Source organism: Pelecanus crispus, chromosome 1, assembly GCF_030463565.1.
Source record: "Pelecanus crispus isolate bPelCri1 chromosome 1, bPelCri1.pri, whole genome shotgun sequence".
In the NCBI taxonomy this organism is placed as follows: Eukaryota; Metazoa; Chordata; class Aves; order Pelecaniformes; family Pelecanidae; genus Pelecanus; species Pelecanus crispus.
In genome coordinates, this window is record NC_134643.1 from 142,816,887 (window position 1) to 142,825,687 (window position 8,801).

Genomic DNA, 8,801 nt, shown 5'->3' on the forward strand with positions numbered 1-8,801 from the left:
AGAAGCAGAGAGAAGTTATCAGAAATTCTTTCCATTATCAGGAATTTATGAACAGGAGTTAATATAATTTTTGACTATTTTTTTCCCCTGCACATTATGCAGTCAGTATAAAATAAATCACAATAAATCACAGTTCAGGACACATAGAGGAAGACTTGGAAATGGGAGGGAAAGAACAAAATAAATTCACAAGGCAATGAGGTATTAAGTGCTCTTTGCGTGATATCCTGATTAGTTCATCTTTCATTTAGGTGGTCTTTGGGTCTGCAGAATTTCCCTCTGTCATGGTTTAACCCTGGCTGGCAACTAAGCACCACACAGCTGCTTGCTCACTCCCCCTGCCCTCGTGGGATGGTGGAAAGAATCAGAAGAGTAAAAGTGAGAAAACTCCTGGGTTGAGATAAAAACAGTTTAATAATTGAAATAAAATAAAGTAAAATAGTAGTAGCAATAATAATAATAATAATATACAAAACAAGTGATGCACAATGCAACTGCTCACCACCCGCCAACCAATGCCCAGCCAGTCCATGAGCAGTGATCGCTGCCCTCCTGCCCCACCACCCCTGGCTTATATACTGAGCATGACATCATATGGTATGGAATATCCCTTTGGCCAGCTTGGGTCAGCTGTCCTGGCCATGCCCCCTTCCAGTTTCTCTCTGGCAGGGCATAAGAAGCTGAAAAGTCCTTGACTAGTGTAAGCAGTACTTAGCAACAACTAAAACAGCAGTGTGTTATCAACTTTATTCTCATGCTAAATCCAAAACACAGCACCATGTCAGCTACTAGGAAGAAAATTAACTCTATCCCAGCCAAAACCAGGACACCCTTGCCCTTCAATGCCTGCCTCTGCTCATCCTTCTCAAGCTTATGCTCAGTGAAATGGCAACCCTACCTCCAGCCAAAGAGGACTACCTAGGAGCATTGCTGAAGAGACTTAGGCTCTGTTGCACCGTTTGCCTTTAAACTCCCAGCCGAGCCCTCTGCCCTGCAGCAGAGTCAGAAAAGTTTGTGTAGACAGGTATGAGAAAACCATTAAGCCTGGTGGCCAAAACTGTGAGCTTTATGTTTGCCAATGAAACAACATTAGAGAGCTCTTGGGAGCCTGCAGCAGGTTGTTTCATGAAAGGACAGTCTAGACTGGAGAGTTCGACAGGTGGGGGCATTCACACTACCCCTTTTTAGCCCCCCAGTGCAGGATCCTACAGGAGGAAGATCTCTCCCCTGGGACTCCCTAGGGACAGCCTGGCTCCTCCTGGGGAGGGGCTGCTTGGGGCAGGATTTGGGTTTGGGCACCCTGAGCTGCTCTTTCTTAATTTTGGCATGCAGGCCAGCTGCCCACAGAAGGGGCGAGTGGAGCATCTGCCCTTTCCCTTGCGGCTCCTCCACTCATGGTATCACCTGCACTAGTTCGAAGTGCCTTGCCATGAGAAACTACAAAAGGAGAGCTTTTCTTTTTCTTTTTGAAAAGAAGAACTGGCTTGTCCAAGAGAAACAACTGCTTTCTGAATATACATTAGGAAGTCACTCATTGCATGTAAAACTACTAATATAAGAAAATACCTGAGAACAGTGCAGACTCGGACCATCAGTTAATTTTTTTGTTCCTGAGAATAGAATACTACTTTGAGAAAATACATTTCTTTTGTGCTCTTAGGTTCCTCTTTCTTTAGAGCTAGTTATATATTTAGCTTGCCTTAAAAGTCCTCTTTCTTGAAGGTTCTTTTTTCCTTTCAATATGTAAGCCACATTCTTTCTTTCTCTGAGATTTATTAACTGATTTTAGTACACTGTTGACAAAAAAAAAAAGAAACCGGGGTTGTTTGAAGAATCCTTGTTGTGGTCCATAACATTAAAAATTACTCTTTTTGTCTTTTTAAAGCTGAATGTTTTTTGGATATACATGTATATATACATATATATATTAAAAAAAAACCCTGCTCTGGGATTAGTGTCTTTGATCAAAGGTCAAAGCCTTAGAAGGTCTTAGCTGCCGCAAAGCTGAGCTCCACCACAGCTACTCACTGCAGAGGTATTTGCTCCTCTTTCTCTGTCACCTGCAGAGCTGCCCCGCTTAGTCTAGTGCTCTGGGACCAGGGTTGGGGCCAGAGAGGGTGTACATCACCCCTCAGAGCCTGTGCATACAGACACGTACAGCCATACCACTCTGAAGGAAATTCAAACTCAGAAATATCTGTAGTCCAGAAGATTAGCTTTTCTGCCAGGCACTTTCGATGACTGGATCTCACTTCAAAGCAGGGCTTCATTCACAGCCATCCATGGGAAGATGAAGTAGAGTCTTAAAGGAGCAGTACTAAGAGGGAATCTATTGTCTTTGATTTACTCCTTAAATGCATGTGGCAGTTGTGAGAAGTATCTTACAGTCATTGTTCCTGGTCCTTAAGAATGTGTTTAGGAAGCATTGCCCACGCTTGTAACATTATTCCTTTCTTAATTGGAACAAGTGAGAAAATAGGATGTGTAGGATGGAGGATAAGTATTACCAACTAAAATCATGTCATAACTTGCTCTTTGTGTGCATCACTTACTCTGGGACATGTTTCACAATGTTTACAAAGCTCAGACTTACCCTTCAAAGTGCAGCATGTCCCTCTCCCAGCCACAGCTGAGCTGAGTTGACATGCCCGCCTACAACCCACCAGCAGCACCCTCACCCTTCCCTCTCCCTTTCCAGACCCAACTGAGGTGCACATCAAAATCAAAACCCAAGATGGTCATCCATGTGAGGGGTTTCATCTTTTCTCATGCCAGACGCTAGAATGGGCTTTGTGTAGAATTACAGGAGATATCCAGGGTAAAACAACAGAAAATGTGGTTGCAGCGATATCACAAGGCTGGAGCTAAAGCCACTAGCTGCTACTTCCTTTTTCACCACACTGGTGTTTAAGCTTCCTGGAGTTAAGTATAGGCTATACATCACTTCTCCTTCCTCTTCTTGCAGCAGCCCAAATTGCTGGTTGGCTGTCAAAGATGAATAGTTCAGCTCTGGGATTTTGATGAGCTGATGCCACTGCTGCATGAGGTGGGTTTTAGGACATAATATTTTCTGTCACGGTGATGCTGTGGAACATCTGAGAGGAACATGTGAGGTGAGAATCCACAGGGAATTACGGAAGGGCTTTGAGATTTGTTTTTCCAAAGGAGCAAGGGTCAGTACAATTCTTTTTTGGAAGTTCTTGCTTTTGCATCATGAATGGGAGTTCAGGATAGGTAAACAAGAGCACAGCTTAGTGATTGATTTTCTCCTAGGTTAATACTAGAACTAAAAATAAGATAAGTCATAGTCCAAGGTAATTATGTCATTAGGTTAAGAGGTGTTATATGAACAGAATGCAGCATGCAGCTGCAATGTTCAAGAGCATAATCTTATATGAATGTAATTCTTCCATATAGACTTGTGGATCTCAAATATTCTGGGTAAATGATGGGGAAGAATCATCTGCAAGCAAGAAAACAAGAATATAAGGTAAAAACTTTCTTGTTTTGTGTTTCAGGAATTTTTTCCTTTGTTCTCGTACACTGAGAGTAATTTGCCACTGAAGGATGTCAGTTAAAAATCAGATTTCAATTGAGTTTTTAGTCAGCAAAGCAAAAGCATAAAAAAATTAGGGCAGGAAAAGAAGATGTATTCACAAAGAAGGTCTCATTGACACTTTCTCTCTTTAATTGAAAAGTACTACATCTGTAGGAAAATACAAGACTGGGCATGTGTGTTTTTAAGCAACACATACTTCCAGAACCTCTCACTCTTGTGGAATCTTAATAAAATATTGATAAAATATATGATGCCACAGTTGCAGATATTCCTATGCAGAGAATGACATCATAGATAAACACAACAGCTAAGACAGTGAGACTGGAACTTAGCTTGGAAAATATTCAGAAAAAGATTTAGGAACCAAAAGTGGAAACCTTCCATTTTACAAACTTGCCAGCTTTTCCATAATTATATGAATCCATTGTCAGTCCTTCAGAAATGCCATTGCTGGAAAAAGACTGAAACTTTGTTTCTTCAAATGTTTCTGAATTTGCACTGGCAAAGATGGTTTTGATTTTGTGGGTGTTTCTCTTAAAAAAAGCTCATTTACCTAGGTCTGCTTTTGCTCAGATTTTTGCCATTAGCAGCATCTCTTGGTAACAATAAAGGAAGGAAAACAAAATGTAGAGAGGTAAGGCCATGGATTTACATCAGTGGCCATTCTGCTACCGCTTCTTTGGCTCAGGACTGTATATCTTGAACAAAGATACTCTTCCATCAAAACAAAAAAAAAGCACCCCAGTTTTACAGAACTTAGTAGGGCTTCCTACTGTCTCATACTTTGCACACCCAAATTAAGAATTTCTCACCAGGTACACATTTAATTCTCAATTTTGACTGTTTTTCTAATTAAATAATCCCATGTATAAATAACCTCTAAGTGCTCATTAACCAAGGCATCCACACATCCATATAAATTGGATATCCAGGGGCCCTTTTCAGTTTCATCAGCAGCAGATGGGCATAGTAGAACTGATTTGACTTCTCTGTGCTTTATTTTTCCCACTTATACTCCTGGAGATAATGGTGGATTAATGTGTATGTCTTTTGCATTTAGACACACAATTTATCTTCCTGAATTAGGAGGCTAACTTCCATATATACTCAATGAAACTGAGCTCTTCCAGAGGCAACTGAGAAGAATTATAACCTAAATGACCTGAATATCTTGTTCAGAGTAAATGGAGAAATTTGGCTTGTGGCTGATTTTTTCAGATGAACAGCCTATCACAGAGCTTATTTCTACAGGCAGATACTTTCAGAACAAGATTGAGAAAATTAAAAGGCAGGGGTTATTCAGAAGACAAAAAATATGTTCACTGTTTTGGAGAGCCTATTGCCCCAAAATGTGATCTACCACAGACCAAGGGCTCCTGGTCTTCATGGAGTTTTTTTAAAAAATGCTGTTATGAAGTTCCTTTACAGGATATCATGTTTGCTACCTAGCACCCCAGCTTTATTGCAGAACAAGGGCCTAAGTAAGCTAATGTTATGTTGAATTTAGACCTGCTCTGACCTCCAGAGGTCCCTTCTAACATAAACTATTCTCACAGGGAGACACCTGCAAGTTCCTCATATGTCAGTTCTTAAAAATAGGGAGATCAAAGAGACAAAAGAAGATTTTATATTCATATAAACCTATGCTATAAGTAAGGATGTTTCTTGCCAGTTTTCATTGATTATTCTTCTTGTGCCACAATAACAACAGTAATGTAAACAATGCATTTTTCTGCCAATTCCACAAGAACTGTAAAAACTCGATAAATTTGCCAATATTCCTCTTCCTTTCTCTTTTTTCTCCTTCTTTCACTCCACGTGTGGTCTTTCCAGGACACAAAGACTAAATACCAAGTCTAGCCATTGTCTGGTACAATTTCTGTAAGGAAACAGCAACCAATGAAGAGCAGCTTTGGTCATCACAGTTGGTGTTTATAGTACTTAAGATATTTTGATGTTTATAGTACTTCAGATATTTTGATGTCCACATGACATGGTTATTCAAGACCAACTTGCCACTGACTGCACATGTAAGCCTGGAGCAGCAGTCACCTCGCCTAACTGAAAGTATCAGCAGTGCAGACACCTACCTCTGAGCTAGTCATCATGGGAACTCTTTACAGCCAATGTAGAGAAATCCTACTTTTGGGTTGCAATTACTTTGACCCATCTTAAACCTCTGCGTTAGGATGAGGTAAGTGATATTCATAAAATGACTCTATTCTCTCACCTCTGAAGGGAGAATGAGGCATAGACCTGTTAATGCAGCTGTAGATGTCTACATTTAAGTTATCTGAATGCCCTTACCTCCTTGTCCTCATTGACCTCACACCACATCACAAGCTATGCCATCATGAAACCCTGAGGTATAGAAACCTCAGGACTCTTCAGTGCTTTGTAAATTCAGACACTGCTACACCAACTAGGCAAGCAAGCTCTAAGGTTAAAATCCTCATAGAGTTAAAGCAATAAATTATTAGTTTGAATCTGTCAGATAACTCCTACCTCTTTGGTGGTGCTCCATTATAAAAAAAGATTCCAGAAGGAGTGGGGGGTATGCCCATTTAAGGAATTTCTTGGCTATAAACCTAACTAATCTAAATTTAAATTGGTTTTCCTGTTCAAGAAACACTTAGATTGAGCTTGTGCCCATCAATTAAATGCTCTTGGCTACTATGTATGAAACTACCTAAAAAAAGCCGCAAACCCAGTTGTTCTATGGGTACAGAGGTAACTGTTTCACTCTGTAAAACACACATGGTCCAGGACAGTATGTGACCCCCTTCTAGCATACCCTGAAGTATTCAGAGAGAAGGATGTAGGCCTGCCTCAGCTAATTGGGCTGGTACCTTCTCCCTGAAGCAGGGTAACTACCCAGGGGTGTCACAGGACACAGAAATGGGGTGAGGAGGGGGCAGGAATTGTCGTCTTTAGCTAAAAAAAAGAAAACTTGGTGCTTCAGTCTTCCCTGAACCCTCTTTATTCCTCTGACCATGTTTTTTGCAGGGCAAGGGTGCAGGCATCAGGAAGGGTTTTGTTACATGAAAACAGCTGTGGGGTCTTCTCCTGGTGACTCAGGCGCTGGCTGATAGCATTGATCCTGGCAGTGGGCAGTGCCATGCCTGCAGATTGCTCATTTCCCACTGCAGACCACAGAACCGTTCACTGTCCCTCTTGGATACTCAGCAAAGTGTTGGTGCAGCAACAAATAAGCCCCTCGCCATACTGTAAGCTCGGACTTTTTCGTATATATGCATTGCTACTCACGCCATACCCATCTTTGGATGCTTCTCAATGGAAGAGAAAATACTTCTTCCCTCAGCCTCAGAAAGGTCAGGTGACCTTGTGCTCCTTCCCTAATGAGCTAGGTTGAGACAGAGGATCTGCTCCAGGTAGAAATGGTGTGGGGAGGCAGAGGGATATGGTGTGGGAGTAACTGAGGAGCAGAGGTTCCTGTTTCAAGCATTACCTTATGAAGGCAGTCTTATTACAGCACATGTTATCATAATTAGAGATACAAATTGCTTAGGCTTACAAACAGAGCCATCAGAAGGATACATTATTAAAATATATATTATTAAAATATAACCATAAAACTCCCATTTTTTCCACCAGGCCCTCCTCTTTTTCGTACTTCTGTTCTTAATCAATAAAAACGCTGTGACAAATTAGAAGGAAAAACCCCTTGCTGTCTGTAATATTATTGTATGAAACTTGGTTTCCCTGTTTCTGTTTGTATTCTTGTCTGTCTGGTTGCCTACAATTAAATCAAAAAGGGGCTCTTTAAAGAAAGGACCAGGCAGAACAGGTAGGTGAGGAAACACAGGAGGCAGCTGAAATAAGCAGGTTCAAAGCAGTTAAGAGCGTTGGTTTCCCTTTGGCCAGAGCTGCCACCGAGCCTCATGGCCAGAAAAGAAAAAGGGCTTAGAGAGAGAGGGGAGAAGCTGCCCGGACTGCAGACAGGAGTGTCAGCAAGGTGAGAGCGTGCTGCTCCTCCCAAAACAGAGATCATCATCACAGTGAGCAGCGATCCCACCCGTGCCACACACAGAGGTTTAGGCTGCCATCACAAGAAGCTTCAGCTGAAATACTGTCACATGTTTGATGAGGCCGTGCTGTGAACCGGAGCAGGGAACAGGCCCAAGTGTTTATGTTTCTGAGACGTGTTTCTTCCCTTTTTCAGCATGTCTCTAAAGTCAGACCTGTTCCCAGCTCAGGTTTTTAGTGGTGCCCCAGCAGCTGCTGTGGGAGAGGGACCTGCCTGGGGAACAAGGAGGCACAGGAGGGCTTGAGGCTGCTCTGGAGCACCGCAGCACGGCTAAAGAAACAGTGGGATGGATACTTTCCTGTATGACTTGGTCTTACATGTTTTGCACTTTGAGTGACTTGTGTTTTGTTCTGGAGAAAGTCTGGGCAGGTGGAGGACAGTCAGTCACTTTAGCTCATCCTCAGGCCCCAGCCCTGGCTGCACCTGCTAAAACCATCCCAGCTGATACACGAGGGCTTGTAACACAGGTCCTGGGTGGAAAACGGGGAAGCTGAGCTCCTAAAGCTGGCGGCACAAGACTGGAGAGGAGCCCTGAGTCCTCAGGGAGAGGCCAGCTCAGCCAGCAGCCAAGGAGGCAGGGGAAAGGCAGAGTGAAGAGGTTACTTGGGAATTATCAGTAAATGCTTCTTAACTTCTATCATGCCCTAGTTTAGCTGCCTTTTTCTCTGTTCTTCCACCTCTTCCGCTTTCTCTTTTTTCTTTTTACCTCCCCTTCTTTGTCTCTTCCCACTTCCTCTTTATTTTACTTGATTTTGTCCATCTGCCTTGTGCCTCTCCCTCAGCCTATCTGCTGCCCTGCTCTCCTTCTTTGCTCCCACGCAGCAGCTCCATGCACAGGGACTCCCTTTATCTTGTAACTCCATCTGACCCGCAGCCTGCAAGCCCTTCTGAATTTGTTTCTCACATACCTTCCCATTTCAGCCCATACACATTCTTCAAAGTCTCTTCAGATTTATGAGTTTTTTGACAATGCAACAGCAGGAGAGTTCCTGCACCACACCCAAGCCCCTGGCATCCATCCCACCAGAACTTCCTTTCCCCAGCAATCAGGGCTGTTGCCCACTCAGACAGAAGCTATAGGCTCAGGAGCTGTAAGCCTGAGATGAAAAGATAACCATTCTTACATTTTCCCGACTCCTAAAATGGAAGCATGAGCTTTGCTTAGGGCATTGTCTGAGACAAATGTGTTGGCAA